Below are 19,941 nucleotides of genomic sequence, written 5' to 3' on the forward strand. Positions count from 1 at the left end.
GAAATTCCTTTCGTATCATAAAATTATTGCCCGCTTTCAGAAAAACACATGTAAGATTAATAGATGATCAGTCCGATAACGTTTGGGTAAAGGGAGACGTCATAAAAATGAGTTTTGAGTTAAATGAAAATTAAACATAGGACCCTTGCTGCAAATAATTTTCTACAAAAATAAAAACACATAAATGCTTGTAGTCTTTTGTTTTTGCACACCCACTTGTAGAATTCTGTGGCCGAGAGGAAAAAGGTCTTCAGTAAAAATTTTACCCATACTTTTCAGGAGAGCAGTAGAAAGATTGAAATTGGTGTCAATTATAGAGGTTTTTAATTAATTAAGAGGTTTTTCCTGGACATTATTTGTTTATATTTCTTCTAAAATAGGTAATGTTGCTCATTTAACAATTTTCTTGATTGAATAATTTCAAGGGAAAAATTGTTCCGGGGCCGGGTATCGATCCCGGGACCTCTGGTTCAAATCTGATTTACAGGGAGCTTCACCTGAAAGACTAGATTTGCATAATATATACGTCACTGTGTACGTTAACAGAAAATCACAATTCCAAGTCACACAGAGTTTGTGTGCACTCGATGTGGGTCTCTGGCGTTTCGTCAGCCCACGCGAGTTGTGTGAATATAAAGGGAAAAGTTGAGACGGTGTCGGGTGGAGTTCCCGGGTAGCTCAGTTGGGAGAGCGCTGGTACATTCAACCAGAGGTCCCGGGATCGATACCCGGCCCCGGAACAATTTTTGCCTTGAAATTATTCAAAATCTGCTTTACAGGGAGCTTCACCTGAAAGACTAGATTTGCACAATTTTCTTGATTATTTCCAAAAATAGCCGCACTTAAGCCCTTTTAAGACTAGAAGCCAAACTGAGTAGAAGGGACTATTAAACATAAGACCTTTTTCATGTCAAAATAAATGAGAAATGTAAATTATTAGGAATGCAAAATGGGTCTTAAACAATTATAGGACTGTTTACCCTGGTGCTTAAAGTTTTAAAAGGAAAGGGTATCAGTATGTGATAAAATGGCTAAAATACAATTTAGACCTTTTTAATAAGCAAGCATGGAAAGAAAACATGTGATGGTTTGTAAGGAATAAAGTATTAATTTATTCTGTGTGTGCTCGATTCAAAAAGTACTTAGGACTTTGGTAACGCTCTATAAATCCAGTGAGGAATCTTATTTGACTTTAACCGTTTTACCAGCTTGTAGAGAATTGTTTCCGCTTTCAGAATATACAAAAATCTCATTTTCACAAAAAACTGACTTAAGACCTTTTTCCTCCCGGCCACAGAATTTAACTTGAATATTCACTTGAGGAACAAAACTCCATTTACAGAAAAACATAACAACCCCCTTTACCCGAACACCATCGATTATCATCTCTTTAACGCGCGTAGAACCACTGATCAGTAATCCTATGATGAGGGATCGGACGCCTTTCTTCCCCATCGCTTTTAAAATTCGGTTTTAAAAGTCAAGTAAAGGTCTGGCGGAATTGTACAAAATAGTTCTTACTAGATTAATATTTATAGAATCATAAAAAAAAGGATTGGATTATGAAGGATTATCAAGTTCTGAGTAGAGAGAAATGTTAAGAATGATTGCAATGGTGGCACCAATACTTTCTCTCCCTGGTCGCTCTACAGGCACAACCCACTGTAGGCACTGCAGTGAGTATGAAACTTTACCACATGTGCTTGGGAGTTGCCCACAGGGAGAAGTACTCAGAATAAAACATCACAACATCATACGTTCTATGATCGCAGATGCATTTCGATCCAAAAATCTAGACGTTCACGAGGAAGTTCATTGTATTGCTGATGGTGGGAGCAATCGTAGGATCGATATCATAGCTATAAATAGGAATAAACAGACAGCCGAAATAATTGATCCTACGATCAGATTTGAAATCTCAGCCACTCAACCATCTGAGGTGAACGAAGAGAAAAAGAAAATCTACGAACCCACGATTCAGTACCTATTAGCGAAATACAACACTGAAAAAACCACAGTTACCGGTCTCTTCTTCGGAGCGAGAGACACCATTCCGAAAGCCTTTGTAAAGTGGAGGGAGAAATACAAGCTGACGAGAGATCTTCAAGATGCCATCGTCACCACCATAAAATTTTCTGTAACGATATTTCGTCAGCATCTTTATGGTGTACGCTCAATTTAAATTGTACTAGGTTCTATTTTTTTCTTATGTCTTAATCTCTTTTGTTTGAAACCTGCTTATATAATTTTTTATTTTAAATTTTATTGTGAGCTATTCGTCAATTTCTGTCAGATGCGTTTCCAATTCACTGCGGGCTAAAGCAAGGAGATGCACTATCACCTTTACTTTTTAACTTTGCTCTAGAGTATGCCATTAGGAAAGTCCAGGATAACAGAGAGGGTTTGGAATTGAACGGGTTACATCAGCTGCTTGTCTATGCGGATGACGTGAATATGTTAGGAGAAAATCCACAAACGATTATGGAAAACACGGGAATTTTACTTTAAACAAGTAAAGAGATAGGTTTGGAAGTAAATCCCGAAAAGACAAAGTATATGATTATGCCTCGTGACCAGAATATTGTACGAAATGGAAATATAAAAATTGGAAATTTATCCTTTGAAGAGGTGGAAAAATTCAAATACCTGGCAGCAACAGTAAGAAATATAAATGATACTCGGAAGGAAATTAAACACAGAATAAATATGGGAAATGCATGTTATTATTCGGTTGAAAAGCTTTCACCATCCAGTGTGCTGTCAAAAAATCTGAAAGTCAGAATTTATAAAACAGTTATATTACCGGTTATTCTTTATGGTTGTGAAACTTGGACTCTCACTTTGAGAGAGGAACGTAGGTTAAGGGTGTTTGAGAATAAGGTGCTTAGGAAAATATTTGGGACTAAGAGGGATGAAGTTACGAGAGAATGGAGAAAGTTACACAACTCAGAACTGCACGCATTGTATCCTTCACCTGACATAACTAGGAACATTAAATCCAGACGTTTCAGATGGGCAGGGCATGTAGCACGCATGGACGAATCCAGAAATGCATATAGAGTGTTAGTTGGGAGGCTGGAGGGAAAAATATCTTTGGGGAGGCAGAGACGTAGATGGGAAGATAATATTAAAATGGATTTGAGGGAGATGGGATATGATGATAGAGACTGGATTAATCTTGCACAGGACAGGTATCAATGGCGGGCTTATGTGAGGGCGGCAATGAGCCTCCGGGTTCCTTAAAAGTAAGTAAGTAAGTAAGTAAGTAAGTAAGTAAGTAAGTAAGTTGTGAGCTATGCTGTGTCGCAAGGCAAACCCAAAATATTGGGTCAGACTAATAAATGATTATACATTTGTCAATTTTCTTTTGTTTTAAACAGTTTATAATAATGTGTATACCTCAATAACCGCATCTCAGAAAGTAGTACCCTCCGTGGCTTCAATACATACTCCATTTTAAGGTTAAAGTGCATTTAGAAAAACCCATCGAAACTGCTGAGCATCATGTGGCAGATGGCCTATCGATAACTCATCGACGTGTTCTCCTGAATGTGGCATTCTTATACATCTATACTAATAATAAATCTGTAGCCAAAATTTTTCTGGTAATTTTCGATTTTCCAAAAATAATTCGTGTCAACATGTATAATTAACCATCCTGAAACCGAAAATCGCTTATTTGAAATTTTTGTTTGTCTGTCTGTCTGGATGTTTGTTACCTTTTCACGCGATAATGGCTGAACCGATTTATATGAAAACTGAAATAGCCTATAAATTAAGTTCGTTGTAACTTAGATTTTAGGCTATGTGGCATTCAAAATACTTTATTTAAAAGGGAGGTTATAAAGGGGGCTTGAATTAAATAAATCGAAATATCTCCCTTATTAATTTTTGTGAAAAATGTTGCATAACAAAAGTTTCTTTAAAATGATTTCCGATACGTTTCATTCCAAGCGAAATTTTGATAGGACCAAATTGCACCAAAAACGGATGTTCTCTGAACCAAATGATCATATTTTAGTTATCTACATGTAATAACAATTAAGAAAAATGTTAAAGGAATTGTCATTGCACTAAATGAGTGGTCTCTGGACCAAAATGATCGCATTTTAATTATTTAAATACAATTTAAATTAAGTGACATATTAAACTATTTATCCTTCTATCAAACACGAATGTTCCCTGGACCTGATGTGCTATTTTAATTATGTAATTACTTTATATTTATTTCTAACAAGTGCAGCGGAGCGCACGGGTACAGCTAGTTGTACAAATAACCATGTTACATCAACTTTAATATTGAAACCCATCTGGCATTTATTGATGTGAAGAAAGCCTTCGACAGAGTAGATAGAAACAAATTATTGAATATTTTAGCACATGATGGTATTCGAAATCAATTAACAACAGCTATTTACAATATTTATAATAATAATAATAATAATAATAATAATAATAATAATAATAATAATCATATACAGGTTAGGATTGAAAACAAATATTCAGAATGGAAACGAATAAATTAAGGAGTGAGACAGGGTTTAGTTTATCTCCTCTATTATTTATAATATACATGAATCACATTATTAAGGAATGGAGATTGAAACCACATGAAAGTATACCGATAAGTCGTTTGTCCCAAATAGATACTTTATTATTTGCTGATGATATTGTGTTTATGGCAACTTCAGAAGATAATTTACAACGTTTGGTTTACAACTTTAATCAAATGGCAGAAAGTTTCAATATGGAAATTTCAACTGACAAATCTAAAGTGATGGCTTTTTTTTTTTTTAGGAAAGAAACCAGTCCGTAGCAAAATTTGCATCAATAATAAGATCATCGAACAAGTTAAAAATTTTAGTTATCTCGGTTACCAAATTTCATATGAAGAAGAAAAAGATTTGAATGAGAAAATTATTAAATTCAACAGACTAATATTAATCAGATATTCAAACCAACTTTAGTACAAAAACACACGCGCACCAGAATTTATAAAACATTGGCCAGACCTATACTCTGTTTTGGTAGTGAAGCTTCGACGATTCGTAATATTGATTCACAAAGATTAACGGCGGCAGAAATGAGATTTATGCGTCGTACAGCGGGATACACGAGAATGGATCACATTAGATATTTTGACATTATGAAAGAACTGCAGATTGAACAGATTACAGAAATACAGACAAAACTGGAGATCCCATGTCATCAGAATGCCTCGTTCTAGAATTACACGCCAAATTTTAAATTACCATCCTGTGGGCAAGAGATCCTTGGGCAGACCGTTCAAGCGTTGGCAAGAGACCGTAACGGGCCACTAGGCCCAATACATGCAAGGATGGTGATTATGATGATAACTTAATCTGCTACAGGATGGTTACCTAACATTCGCTTTACAGTTACGAAAAATTTCGGCCAAAACCGACCAGGTAATCTGCCCAAGCTGGAATCGAACCCAGCCTCAGCGCAGTCCCGGACGTTGCCCTAGACAAGGCATGTGGCCTTGGTTAATGCTGACTCATTCACAAACACTTTCACGATGATTAATGTCGCTTAGCGACCAGCTAAAGGAAGTCGGGTTCGAAGCACTCTAGAATTAACTGCAGTTTGTGAATTTTAAACTCAAACTTACAAAATCATTCTGCAATAACTATTGAAAAGCGAAAGAGAATTCTGAATGAATATGTTAAGTACAGAGGGGCGTAGTGAAAGTCATGAGCAACACATTGCTATAATTTCAATTTCAACAATGTAACAAAAACGATTATACGATCATAATCTATGGACTTCTTTTGAGAAGTTTTCATGGCTTAGGTTACATGAGAGAAGAAATCTGCACTCACTTTCTCTCTTATATCGAATCATGCACACTTCACCCCCCTATTATTTATTCGCTCGTTTTCATACTCTCTCTCGCTATCATAATATTAATACTCGATCACAACGCGATAACACGCTAGAAATTCCACTTCACACATCATCACTGTATTCCTCATCTTTCACTGTTGCTACCTCTCGTCACTGGAACTCTCTGCCGCCTGAAGTCAAGGGCTGCCGAACATTGAAATCTTTCAAATCCAAGTTAGAAAATTATCTTATGACGAGTTGCCAAACTAACTTACTATTATGACAAGTGTTGTATTGCATGTTTCCACGTATCCACATTTTTTTATGTTCTAGTGATATTTAACTTATTTTATATTTTTGTTTTCATATTTTCCGATAATGGTATATCTATAATGTGATAAGTTGAGCTATATATAATCATAATTTTCCTTACTGTGTGTACTTAAAAATATTGTATTCATTGTATGCTTTGTACTGCACTATTTTATTACTATTATTATTATTATTATTATTATTATTATTATTATTATTATTATTATCAATAATTGTCTTATTTTTTTATACTTTGTCTCATTTATTTTGACCTGCTGTTCACATTTTATTATGCTTTTTTCTTTCTTTCTGTATGTTATATATTATGTCTGATTTCTACTTACTTGTTGTTTACTTTTTATTATTATTCTCTTATTCAGTTTTGTGTGTAAAATTGTAGTGTACTTTGTAAATTTGTAGTGTTTTTTGTAACGCACTTTTACTCCTGGTTGAGTGTTAGAGAAGGCCGTATGGCCTTAACTCTGCCAGGCTAAATAATAATAATAATAATAATAATAATAATAATAATAATAATAATAATAATAATAATAATAATTATTATTATTACTTTACACTATGTATTGACATATTGTGCCGTCATTAACTTCTCTCATGTGACCACAGCCACTGTTTTGCAAAATGGTCAACAACGATGGTTCATTCCGACAGCGTGCTGTCATTAAATTCCTTATAAAAGAAGAAAAATCTGCTGCTGAAATTCACCTCAGACTTCAGCGTGCATACGGAGATGCGTGCATGGGCGCCAGCAGTGTTAGGAGATGGGTGGAACATTTCGAAGATGGGAACTCGAGCATCCAAGATGAGCCTCGTAGCGGTCGCCCTCGAACTGCCTCCACGGAACGCAACAAGGAAAGAGTTGATTGAGTTCTGGGATGCATTTTGGTTGAATTTCTTGAACCTGAACAGACCATAAATGCTGTCCGCTATATTCAGACAGTTTTGAAACTCCGTCGTGCATTGCGCGAGAAACGCCCTGGAAAGAAGATCATCCTGCAACACGATAACGCGTGGCCTCACACTGATCGTGTCACCGTGGAGAAAATCAGAACATTTGGGTGGGAAACTCTTCCGCAAGCTCCCTACAGTCCCGACTTGGCACCCCCCCGACTACCATCTTTTCTGTTCTGTAAAGGAGCAGCTGTGAGGCCAACGCTACGAGACACTGGAGGACATCCGGAAAACAGTGCGTCAGTGTCTTCGGGAAGATGAAACGGACTTCTACAGCAAGGGAATTTTCAAACTTACAGAACGACGGGAAAAATGTGTGCAAAGAAATGGAGACTAGGTTGAAAAGTGACAGAAAAGTCTGTAGATTGAGATGATGTACCCTACCTGGTTTGTCTAAAAAATAAAAATTAAGATTTATAACAATGGGTTGCTCATGACTTTCAGTATGACCGTAGTACATACATGGGCACAATTTTCGGTTACGTGAGGCACTCGATTTGAAATAGTTTGTTTATTAGGAGAGGAGACTGCAGAGTAGGATGGGAAATATAAACTGCTGTGACCTGCGTCACCTTATCGTAATCGCTAAGGCGGTCAGTGGCGAATTATTAGGAAAGCGCTTGGTTAACGTGAGAGACTCGAAAACTTTTATTCAATTTGGCACATTAATTCGGCAGCTTTAATCATAAACCTCTTTACTATTTCTCCATCATTGAATTGATTTAATCACAGGCGAGAAATTGCGTAACTAGCCAATAATATTCCATCACGTTGTCTACGTTTATTTTCTTGAATATTCTGGCGCTTCTCAAGATTACTTAATAGAGTTGCACTTTCTCGACCTAAAATAATTTCAGAAAATCATATTTCGTTTTCTAAGTACATTTGATATTTTTTTTACAACTTTCTTTTGGAAATAATACGTACAAACATCATTTAATTCCTCGTACCTTTTAATGCAGCGTGTTTAAGGTATAATGTCGTAATTTATACTATGCAAATGTTAAGATCATAAATTTTCTTCGGAACAGTACGAAAAATAACATTTAATTTGTCTTACCTTCTAATTCAGCATGTTCTTTATGACATAAGGAGTACTGTCGTTGTATATTAAATTTATTAATGCCTAATAGGATTTTCGAGCATAACATACATCGTATGTTCTCCCCTTCTAAACAGCAAAAAAACTCTTCCTCCCATTTCTCATGAAATAATCGTTTTCTAACGCGTACACACTGCTTTGATAATGCAATTATGCCACCACTGATATTGCTTATGAAACTGATATAGAACCTGCCCACGCCTAGGAGCTACGTGAGGGAGGAACGGGGACTGTGAAGACGTCACTCAGAGCGATAAGCTCTGTGAAGGTCAGTGAGGCACAAATTCTCAAGTGAGGCACGATGCCCATCTGTGCCCTAGTATAAGTTACAGGGTTTTCATTTCAAAACTTCCCATACTCAATAACTATTTATTTCAATTAAATTAAATTTAAACAAAAACACGTCAATTTAGATACTGAGGGGGGATTTTAAAATCAGGTTAACTGCATTATCGGGCAGATTTCGGAATTATAGTCACAGTCGGAACCAGTGACAAAATCACAGATCTTCAAATCACACCTTACCATTAATGCGTACCGGCTTTTAAGCACTGGTTCGATCCTACGCATGGGTTTACGAATATAAAGAACAGAACAGAGGTACACGAAGGGTTTTGTTTCTCTGGTAGTCTGCGTGAAGCAAGGTGTGCTAGCCCACGCTGACAGGAATATTTGAAGTTGACCGATCAAAACGTTAAGGACATGACACGCCAAGGCTGACCTTTCCGCCGTGTTAAATCGGTCGGAATGCGACGCTACGCCCACCCGTGCTGACATTTCCATACACAACAGACTACCGTCGGCACGATAGCGTCTACTCTACGTAAGTGGCAATAATATCCGTAGTAGAACCGACAACCTTTTCTTCCTCACCTCTCACTCACCGCTCTCTCCAAGTTTCTCCTCCTTTTTCTCACATTATTCTTCATACATCATCTTTTAGACCAGCGGTTCCCAACCTGTGGTACACGCGTGATTCAAAATGGATCAGCGGAACCAAGAAGTGTTTTCAAACTTTATTTTAACATTTTAATTAAGCTTAAGGAGTTAGGTACAGCTTACAGCAGTAAAATGTTTGGAAATATTCAGCATTTTTTTCCTCCATTATTGTGTCTTGTACAATAATGAAAATTGGTATATGTAAAACACTGTCCTGTTATATGAAAAAAAAAATATTTTTACGATTTAAAAAAATATTTATATATATAATATTTTTCAAAATTCAAAATGGTAGCAGTTCACTGTGCAGTGATGAAGCGTTTCTCTCATAATTCATAAGCCTGTTGACTTTTTCACTTTCTCTTTTATTTTATTGCCGAAACTAATGTTTACAATATCATGCTCTTTCAACTACATTTCTTAATAAATATTTTTTTTATTTTGTGTTAGAAGAAAATACTGATATTTGACCATTTTTTAAATGAATTTATTTTTCATCAGACAATCTATCGAAGGTAAGAAGAGATTTTGCATCATATTGTAGATATGACATGCATAAATACACACAAATAATTTCATCACAGAATGTTGGATAGTTTTTGAGTTATGAGGGGAACGTTTCATCACTACACAGTGAACTGCCACCATTTTGAATTTTGAGAAAAATATATAAATCATTTTTTAATCGTAATTTTGCTTTCATGTAGCGGAAGAATAGTCTTTTACACATACTAATTTTCATTATTATTTACAAGATACAGTAATGGAGAAAAAAATGTTGAATATTACTAAAATTTTACTGCTCTAAGCTCTACCTAACCCCTTAAGGTGATGTGCTACTGAAAGTTAAATTTTGGCAAATTTTATCATTTTTTTTATTTTCGCGCTAAAATGTACGCTTTCATAAGGAGTAGGCCTATTTTCGTGAAAATTTTATGGCGAAATGTCAGTATATTAAATCTAAAAATGAATCTGGTAGAAATTGTGTTATTGCAAGAGTTACGTGTAACGAAAACTTTAAACTTAATTACCTCAAAAACAACTTTTCTATGTTTTCAACGACAAGTATTCACTCTATATCTCAGTGGTTAAAGCTAGAATGATGAAACTTGGCATAATTATTCATTAACATCTCTGTTATGAAATGGAGTATTTGATTGGCTGTATTCAGCATAGTTTTAATGCTAGAGAATTATACTTAAAACAGTAATATTTTTATTAATGTTTGAACATTGAAGAAATTATATACTATTTTTTACAAATGAACAAATTAGAGTAGGGCATTACTAATGCTCCACTGCACAAAATGCAGTGCTACCTTTAAGAAAAAATTAGATTAAAATATTTTTTTCACAAATAGAATTTTCACTAACAAAATTAAAAAAAAACAATAAGTTAAATGGACAGATAGATGTGGCCCAATTGCTTGGCCTCCACGTTCACCTGATTTCAACCCTATCGATTTCTACTTGTGAGATCATTTAAAATCATTGGTGCATTCGTCTCCGGTGCCTGACATGGAAGCCCTTCGGGAATCGAATTCTGTTAAGTTGTGAGGAAATACGCAATACTCCTGGAATTTGGGATCGTGTTGGCAGGGTCATGAGACATCGATGTGAGGCCTGTATTCAAGCCGGAGGCGGACATTTTGAACATCTGCTGTAAAGGCAACTACCTGTGGGAAGAAAACCGTTCCGGTGAAAATCACTGTTTTGAAGACCATAACTCGGAAACCAAGCATTTCCGGACACATGTTGTAATGAACTTTTTGTATTGCCTACATATGGGGAATACTTACTGGTTTTTAAGGAATCCGGAGGTTCATTGCCGCCCTCACATAAGCCCGCCATTGGTCCCTATCCTGAGCAAGATTAATCCAGTCTCTATCATCATATCCCACCTCCCTCAAATCCATTTTAATATTATCTTCCCATCTACGTCTCGGCCTCCCCAAAGGTCTTTTTCCCTCCGGCCTCCCAACTAACACTCTATATGCATGTCTGGATTCGCCTATACGTGCTACATGCCCTGCCCATCTCAAACGTCTGGATTTAATGTTCCTAATTATGTCAGGTGAAGAATACAATGCGTGCAGCTCTGCGTTGTGTAACTTTCTCCATTCTCCTGTAACCTCATCCCTCTTAGCCCCAAATATTTTCCTAAGAACCTTATTCTCAAACACCCTTAATCTCTGTTCCTCAAAGTGAGAGTCCAAGTTTCACAACCATAAAGAACAACCGGTAATGTAACTGCTTTATAAATTCTAACTTTCAGATCTTTCTTTTTTATTTTATTGGGTTATTTTACGACGCTGCATCAATATCTAGGTTATTTAGCGTCTGGATGATATGAAGGTGATAATGCCGGTGAAATGAGTCCGGGGTCCAGCACCGAAAGTTACCCAGCATTTGCTCGTATTGGGTTGAGGGAAAACCCCGGAAAAAAACCTCAACCAGGTAACTTGCCCCGACAGGAATTCGAACCCGGGCCATTCAGATCTTTTGACAGCAGACTGGATGACAAAAGCTTCTCAACCGAATAATAACAGACATTTGCCATATTTATTCTGCGTTTAATTTCCTCCAGAGTGTTATTTATATATGTTACTGTTGCTCCAAGATATTTGAATTTTTCCACCTATTCGAAGGATAAATGTCCAATACATACCCGAAATTATGTCCCCTATTTTTAAACACCCTCTATTTCAGACACATTTTAGGTACCGTAAATAAATATGATTTTAGGTAAAATGTTACAAGGCATCAATACTAGAAAAGTTTGAATGACATTTCATTTAATTACTCAAGAACCCTTAGTGATAAAAAAATTTTCAAACCAGATTTGAAATCAGCACGAAAAATGCTACAAGAATCATCCAGTCTATCTTTTAACAAAAAATATGTTTAATTTTGTTGACCACAGAGAGACCATAGAAACAGCTTCTGAACAAGATGAGCGGCAAGAATATTATGTTCCGATCTCTTACTTCCTGGAAAGAACCTTCGTACACGATGCTGACAGGGCCTACGTGCCACTCTCAATGTTATGTCAAGAGGAAGTCAAATGTTAGAATACCGTCAGAGTAATGTTTGTGCTGTTACATAATGCCAGCGGAGTTTCTCTCAAGGAAATTTACCTACCGAATCCGGGTACACTCCAGCAGATTACGACCCGATGTGGCGTGAGACATCGCTTCACGCATGAACGACAGGGGTGCGCGGAATGCACTGCGGGATTGCCTCCCCTGGGCGTAAGGCGCGGGGAACTACCTCAACAATAAACAGTCCGCACGGTCAGTTTATAACTACGGCAACAAGAACAATTATTAATCACCTACATAAAACAAGCTTAATAGCAATTTCCTTATGTCAGTTTTAGTATTATCACGATTTAGTAACCTAGCAACCACATGTAACTAACACAGCGTCAGCACCACAAAACAAGACTGACTGTAAGGTTTAGTTGTAATCAATACTGCACATAAAATGAACTTAACAGCGATTAAAGTTTACGTATTATCTTCATATTGTATCTTACCAAACACAAGCAGTTCAGAGAGACTGTTAACGACACGTGTCATTTAATAATGGTACATAATAGGCCTAATAACGCAATGCATTTAACAGCGATTTTCTTATGTCAATTTTAGTATCACGATTTTGTATCCTAGCAACCATATATAGTTTAGATAGTGTTAACGCCAAATAACAAGACTGATTGTAAGGTTCAATTGTAATTAATAATGCATATAAAATGAATTTAAAAGCGATTTTCTTATGTCGGTTTTAGTATTATCACGATTTCGTATCCTAGCAACCACATATAGTTAACATATTAACACCACATAACAAGACTAAAGTTCAATAATTAATTGTAATTTAATAATGCACATAAAATGAACTTAACAGCGATTTCTTATATTAACGTTAGTATCGGCACTATTTTGCACCCAACTACCCTATTATAATACCAACACAATTCGATGAAGTTTTGGCATTATTATTATTATTATTATTATTATTATTATTAATTTCTCATTGATGGTTTCATGACAAAAATTCTGTTCATAAACTAGATTTAGGCACTGAATATGAGATCAATTATATATATATATATATATATATATATATATATATATATATATATATATATATATAAAATTTGAACTGGTAATGGAAATTACGGGAAAACGGCTGAACGGATTTTAATAAATGGTCCCACATTTTGAAGCTTGGAACCCAAAGTTTTTCAGAAAAATAGTAGTTTTCAGTGAAATGTCAATTTTCCTACATCATTTCTCTATCTTCCAAAATCCATCTGTCGTCAGTTTTGAAAAATAATGGCATTTCAAAATAAAACAAAACACAAACACACTACAATAAACAATATTACAAAAAGGCCATGATCTGCAGGATTGCTGACGTACATATTTAGATTTCAAATTCAATTGGTTATTAAAAACTTCAAGATTTACAAAAAATAATTTACAGGTCTGATTCTGTGGTGTATAATTTTCTGAATACAGCTGTGTATTGGATATTAAAATCTATAAAACTTGAAGTGGTTTGATGACATTATTACCATTAGAAATTAAATATTGTTATAGTTAATGCCATGATGTGACTATTTTTCATTAATTATACATATTAATGCTATATTGATGATATGAAAGCGAAACGTTTTGGGGTTATATAAGTAGATGTAGAGAATATATGAAATTATATCTTCATTTCTACAATTTACTGAGTGACGGCTATGTAATATATAACTATAAAACTTACGTAAGATAATATTGTTATTAAAAATGAAATATTTTTATAGTTATTAATCAAGTGGGGTTGGGTCTTTTTCATATACTTAATGGCGGTGTGGTGTAGATATTTATATGCGTCATTCTCTTCACTATTGGCTCCAGAGAGCGCAAAAATTACAGTTCCTAAAGAAAAACTAAAAGGTGTTACTTAGTGATAAAATAAGAGGCCCACAAAATTTTGTAGTCTCCCGATCATTTCAGAAAGATCTCTTAGCAGGATAAAATGATTTTACCCTCTACATTTCAAGCTCTACATGCAGCAGCTATACCAACATGCCATGTCTGTTGTTCGAAAGCATAGCAAACCTGACATTTTTTTTTTTTTTAACTTTCGCCTACAATCCATAATGACCTGAAATAGCTATTGCTTTACTCCCACATGAAAAACCCACTGATCGTCGTGGCATTGCTACTTGCCTTTTCGCGTTGAAACTCAAAAACTGAAAGTGGATAAGTTTAAGAAAAAGTCTTTGGCATAAAAACGTTCAGAGGGAGTATGTTTCATTATAATGGAAGCAAATAACTTTCAAAATGTCTGGTATTCTTCAATGAAAATAAATCTGAAAAATTTTTATTTGAACGTCTAATGAACTTAGTTCGCAGCATTTGCTGCCACTAGTATTATTTATTTGTAGTTTAGGTCTAATTTTGATAAAATAATAATGAAGTACAGAAATAACAACACACCTTTGGTCAATAATGCTAGGGATTATAAAATTGTGGAACTCTAATGGCAGGATGTTTTTAGATCCCGTCTCGTTCCTATAAACCGCAATTAATTCTCATTTCACCATGATCCTACTAGCGATGGCTAACTGGCCCAGTTGTTTACTCCGAATGGCTCGCTGCATGTATGAACATGATTATGTAAACGCTTTCCGAGGCCCAGCACTAGTGTACCTCATCCCTTCGGCCATTTTCTGGCAAAGGCCCGGAGAATTCCACAGGCGCCAGACTTAACGCCAGCAAACCAGTTTAAGTTAATACCGCACAGCTGCAGCAACATTCGCAAAGCGTGCTATGCCTCAGTCATGTCTTCCGTCCCAGGCAACGCCAAATATCGTAAACCTACATTACTTACTTACAAATGGCTTTTAAGGAACCTGGAGGTTCATTGCCGCCCTCACATAAGCCCGCCATTGGTCCCTATTCTGAGCAAGATTAATCCATTCACTACCATCATATCCCAGCTCCCTCAAATCCATTTTAATATTATCCTCCCATGTACGTCTCGTCATCCCTAAAGGTCTTTTTCCCTGCGGCCTCCCAACTAACACTCTATATGCATTTCTGGATTCGCCCATACGTGCTACATGCCCTGCCCATCTCAAACGTCTGGAATTAATGTTCCTAATTATGTCAGGTGAAGAACACAATGCGTGCAGATCTGAGTTGTGTAACTTTCTCCATTCTCCTGTAACTTCATCCCTCTTAGCCCCAAATATTTTCCTAAGAACCTTATTCTCAAACACCCTTAACCTATGTTCCTCTCTCAAAGTGAGAGTCCAAGTTTCACAACCATACAAAACAACCGGTGATATAACTGTTTTATAAATTCTAACTTTCAGATTTTTTGACAGCAGACTGGATGATAAAAGTTTGTCAACCGAATAATAACAGGCATTTCCCATATTTATTCTGCGTTTAATGTCCTCCCAAGTATCATTTATATTTGTTACTGTTGCTCCAAGATATTTGAACTTCTCCGCCTCTTCAAAAGATAAATTTCCAATTTTTATATTTCCGTTTCGTACAATATTCTGGTCACGAGACATAATCATATACTTTGTCTTTTCGGGATTTACTTCCAAACCTATCTCATTACTTGCTTCAAGTAAAATTCCCGTGTTTTCCCTAATCGTTTGTGGGTAGTAAACCATTATTGTTTATTTTTTAGACGTACGATAAAAAATGGAGGAATATTGCTAAATAAAATTGCAATTTACCATAATGTTTTATTAATAAGATTTAAAGTTTGTATTTACTGCTCGTACAGAGCATCTATTTTTTACCGGTATGTCTGTACCCGCTTGAGCTATACTGTGTACTCCCCATCCAGCAACGTTGCCAAACGTCTACTATTGTAAACTTTAATAATTGGTTAAATATTGGAATTAGAAAAAAATTGTGACTTTTTTTTTCTTTTTATGACATGAATAATCATCAGTTAAAATAATGACACATACTCCTTACAGCCTGTACATAGTTCACATCTTTATCTGTCTGCAGGATTTAAAGTGCGCTTCTATTATGTACAATAAATGACTCATTAAAGCCGTGTTGTCGTCAGGCTTCTAGACTAATCTATCAGTTGGAACAAGTGAGGTGGTCTGGCGAGGTATGTACAAAAGTGGCAAAAAAAAAACCGGACCGACCTTGTAGCTGATTTCAGAGCCTTGTTCACTCCAGAGCACGATAGACTGGTAACTAAGACTTTCGTGGTTCGAATCCTGCCTGGGAAGAATACTTTTTTGTTCCTTGTTCAAATTTATTCTCAATATTTTTCGATTGCAGCGATATTTTACTACTTAATTAACTTATTATTCCCAGAAAATGAATTCTATCAGAAATCGAAAAGTATTGGGAATAAATTTAAATAAGGAAAAAAAAAAAGTTTCCTTCCCAGGCAGAACTCGAACCACGAAAGTCTTAGTTACCAGTCTATCGTGCTCTCGAGTGAACAAGGCTTTGAAATCAGCTACAAATGTCGGTCCGGTTTTTTTTTGCCACTACTGTACTACAAATTTATATGCAAGAGGGCCAATTTTCCAACCTCAGCATTTCAAGCTTTATTTTTCTTCTGGTTCACTGTTTTCCACTGTTGAATAGAGTTACATTATCTTGATATTGATAGCAGTTTATTGAATTCCAAGTAAGTTTAAACACATTTATCGCTTGGCTTATACTAACATTCAAGAGTAATAGCCCGGCACGTGCGATAATGTGCTTAAACATAACACGTGGAATTCGATAAAAGTGTGGATATCATGACAATATGAATTAATTCAACAGTGAAAAATAATAAAGTAAAAATAAAAATTGTCATGAAGATGAATTACTCAGCATATGTTTTACGTGCTTAATAGCAATATGCGTTACAAGAGCGGAATGTTGAAGTTTTCATGTTCGAGGAAAAGTTTGAAAAAGCGAAACGTAGTTGAGCTTTTTTAATTTCCGAGAATTGAAAGAAAACATACCGCTCGTGTATCGTCCATTATTTCGTGCGAAGATCGTTTATTACATACCTGAAAGAGGAACTTCTAATTAGTTGCAATGAAATCTCCATCTTGGTTTCTGTTCAATGACGGCAAATTTGCAAAACAAAAATATCTACCTTCAACATTGTTGCTTTAAAATGTTTTCTGTGTTTACTATACTCCAGCAGGCCGTGATATAAGTCTGTCTTTTTTTTTTCCCCCAGTCTATGATGAGTCTGGAATCTTGTTGATTTTTTCACGGCTTCCTTAATGTTACTTGCATCACGAATGCAGTAACTTTAGTGGAGTTGTAGACTTTACTTAATTTTTGCAAATATTTAAAAACAATAATTAACAATTTGGGTGAAATTGCAGTGGTAAGTTTCCAATTTATAATTATTACCAGGGAAAGGATTTATATGTAAATACATATTTACTTATAAAGCTAATATAATTTATATTTTGCATTATCTTTATGTTTCACAATGTGTAGGGTTGAAAAATCCTACTTTTATTTTCCATATTTTTCCATATTTTAGAGTTTAGTACATATTTTCGTTAATTTCCATATATTTTCCATATTTCATATAAAACAGTCCATATTATATTAGGTTTAACAATAAAACAAAACAAAATTCCATTAACTTTTAAAAATACATTTCAACAATAGAGATTTAAACACATGTTCAGTAATCCCTTTAACATCAGAGTTATTTGAAAATTAGCAGTCCTATCAACAATGGGAAAGTAAGTTACAAAACTGTATTAATTTAATTTAAAATTTTTAACAGACTTCAGTTGTGCAGCTCAACAGTTAAATGCCAGTCAGAGTACACATAGGTTCAGTTTTGTAAATCATACTATAAAGACGGTAAATATGCCAAAAGTACGTCATTCAGTCAATTTAAAATCAAAACTAACAAGTTACATTTCAGAATTTAAAGAAGATGGTTTATCAACTGACAATAAAATATTATTTTGTAATTTGTGTCAGTGTGCAGTATCATCTACACAAAAGTTCCTGGTGCAACAACACATTACAACTAGTAAACATCAGGCCAACAAACAACTAAATTCCAAGCAGAGACAATTGTTTTTAACACAACCAACAACATCGAATGTAAGATCTGAGTTTAACATCGACCTGTGCCGTTCTCTCATCTCTGCTGATATTCCTCTCTACAAACTAAAGAATAAGGTCTTCAGGGAATTCCTTGAAAAATATACTCAACATACAATCCCGGATGAGTCAACACTTAGGAAGACGTATGCTCCATCCATCTACGATGAGACAATACAGAAGATAAGAGATGAAATTAAAGATAGTTCAATTTGGGTTTCCATTGATGAGACTCCCGACAAAGAAGGTAGACTTGTTGGTAATGTAGTTATCGGTTTGTTAAGTGAACAATATTCTGAACGAATTCTTTTACATTGTGATGTTCTAGAAAAGTGCAATAACAAAACTATAGTTAAACTGTTCAACGAAGCTATGGGTATCCTGTGGCCAAAGGGTATTATGTACGATGTGTTATTCTTTATTAGCGATGCTGCCCCTTATATGGTCAAAGCTGGACAAGCATTATCTGTTGTATATCCTAAATTGACTCATTTTACTTGTGTGGCGCATGCATTTCATCGTGTGGCAGAAGTGGTCAGAGACAATTTCCCTAAAGTAGATTTGTTGATTTCATCAGTGAAAAAAGTATTTCTCAAAGCTCCCAGTAGAGTTAACGTGTTGAAAGAAATGTACCCTGAAATTCCATTGCCACCAAAGCCAATTTTAACTAGATGGGGTACATGGCTAGAAGCAGTTGAATATTATGCCGAACATATAGACTCTATTAACAATGTTCTCCTTGCATTGGACTCTGAAGATGCAGTCTCAATTGATACTGCGAAAACAGTTACCTGTGACATAAGTGTGAAGAATGACTTAGCTCACATTCAGCATACATTTTCATGCATCATAAAAACGCTCAAAAGTCTCCAAAATAGGCACCTTTCACTATCTGAAAGTTTTGAAATTATAAATAGTACTGTGGAACAACTGAATCGTGGTAGAGGTAAAGTTGCAGATGCAGTAAGAGCTAAGGTGGACACTGTACTTTCAAAAAACCCTGGATATGAAGAACTACAAAAGGTTGTTGCTGTGATGAGTGGTGAATCAACAGTGAAGATTAACTTGGACTTATCCCCAGCAGACATTGTGAAATTGAATTATGTACCAGTTACTTCTTGTGACGTCGAACGCTCTTTTAGTCAGTATAAATCTATCCTCAGAGACAATAGAAGAAGATTCACTTTTCAGCACTTGAAAGAAATGTTTGTAACCTATTGTTATGGTAACAGACAATAAAAATTGTGTTTTGTTGAAACTACATTGGAAGATAAGGTACGTCCATTATATTTTTTGTTTAGTTTGATTAAAATGTACCAATATTTAACGTACATAGTCATTTTTTTATAATTTTAAGTCCATATTTAATTCCATATTTTGGTAAAAATCCATATTTAATTCCATATTTTGGTAAAAATAACTGCATATATATTTACATATTTCATATATTTTTAGTCCATATAAATCCGTTCCCTGATTATTACTATATTGAACGTCTCCAAAAATAATATGTTAAAAGCCTAAAGCAGTAAAATCAATATGTCACTTAAGCGGTGAGAAGAGGGAAATTGTTATGTGTGTTAGGTTGGGAATACTGAATGTGGAATTTTAGACTTTCCGCGGATTGGTTTTGTGCGGAAAC

The 19,941-nt window shown here is 35.3% G+C and overlaps 1 protein-coding gene across 14 annotated transcripts in view; it reads right to left on the reverse strand.

Annotated features, from left to right (window-relative positions):
- Window positions 1-19,941, reverse strand: part of rdgB (retinal degeneration B) — a 426,224-nt gene that overhangs the window by 137,857 nt on the left and 268,426 nt on the right. The window lies entirely within an intron of this gene.

This window comes from Periplaneta americana, chromosome 7 (genome assembly GCF_040183065.1).
Source record: "Periplaneta americana isolate PAMFEO1 chromosome 7, P.americana_PAMFEO1_priV1, whole genome shotgun sequence".
Lineage (NCBI taxonomy): Eukaryota > Metazoa > Arthropoda > Insecta > Blattodea > Blattidae > Periplaneta > Periplaneta americana.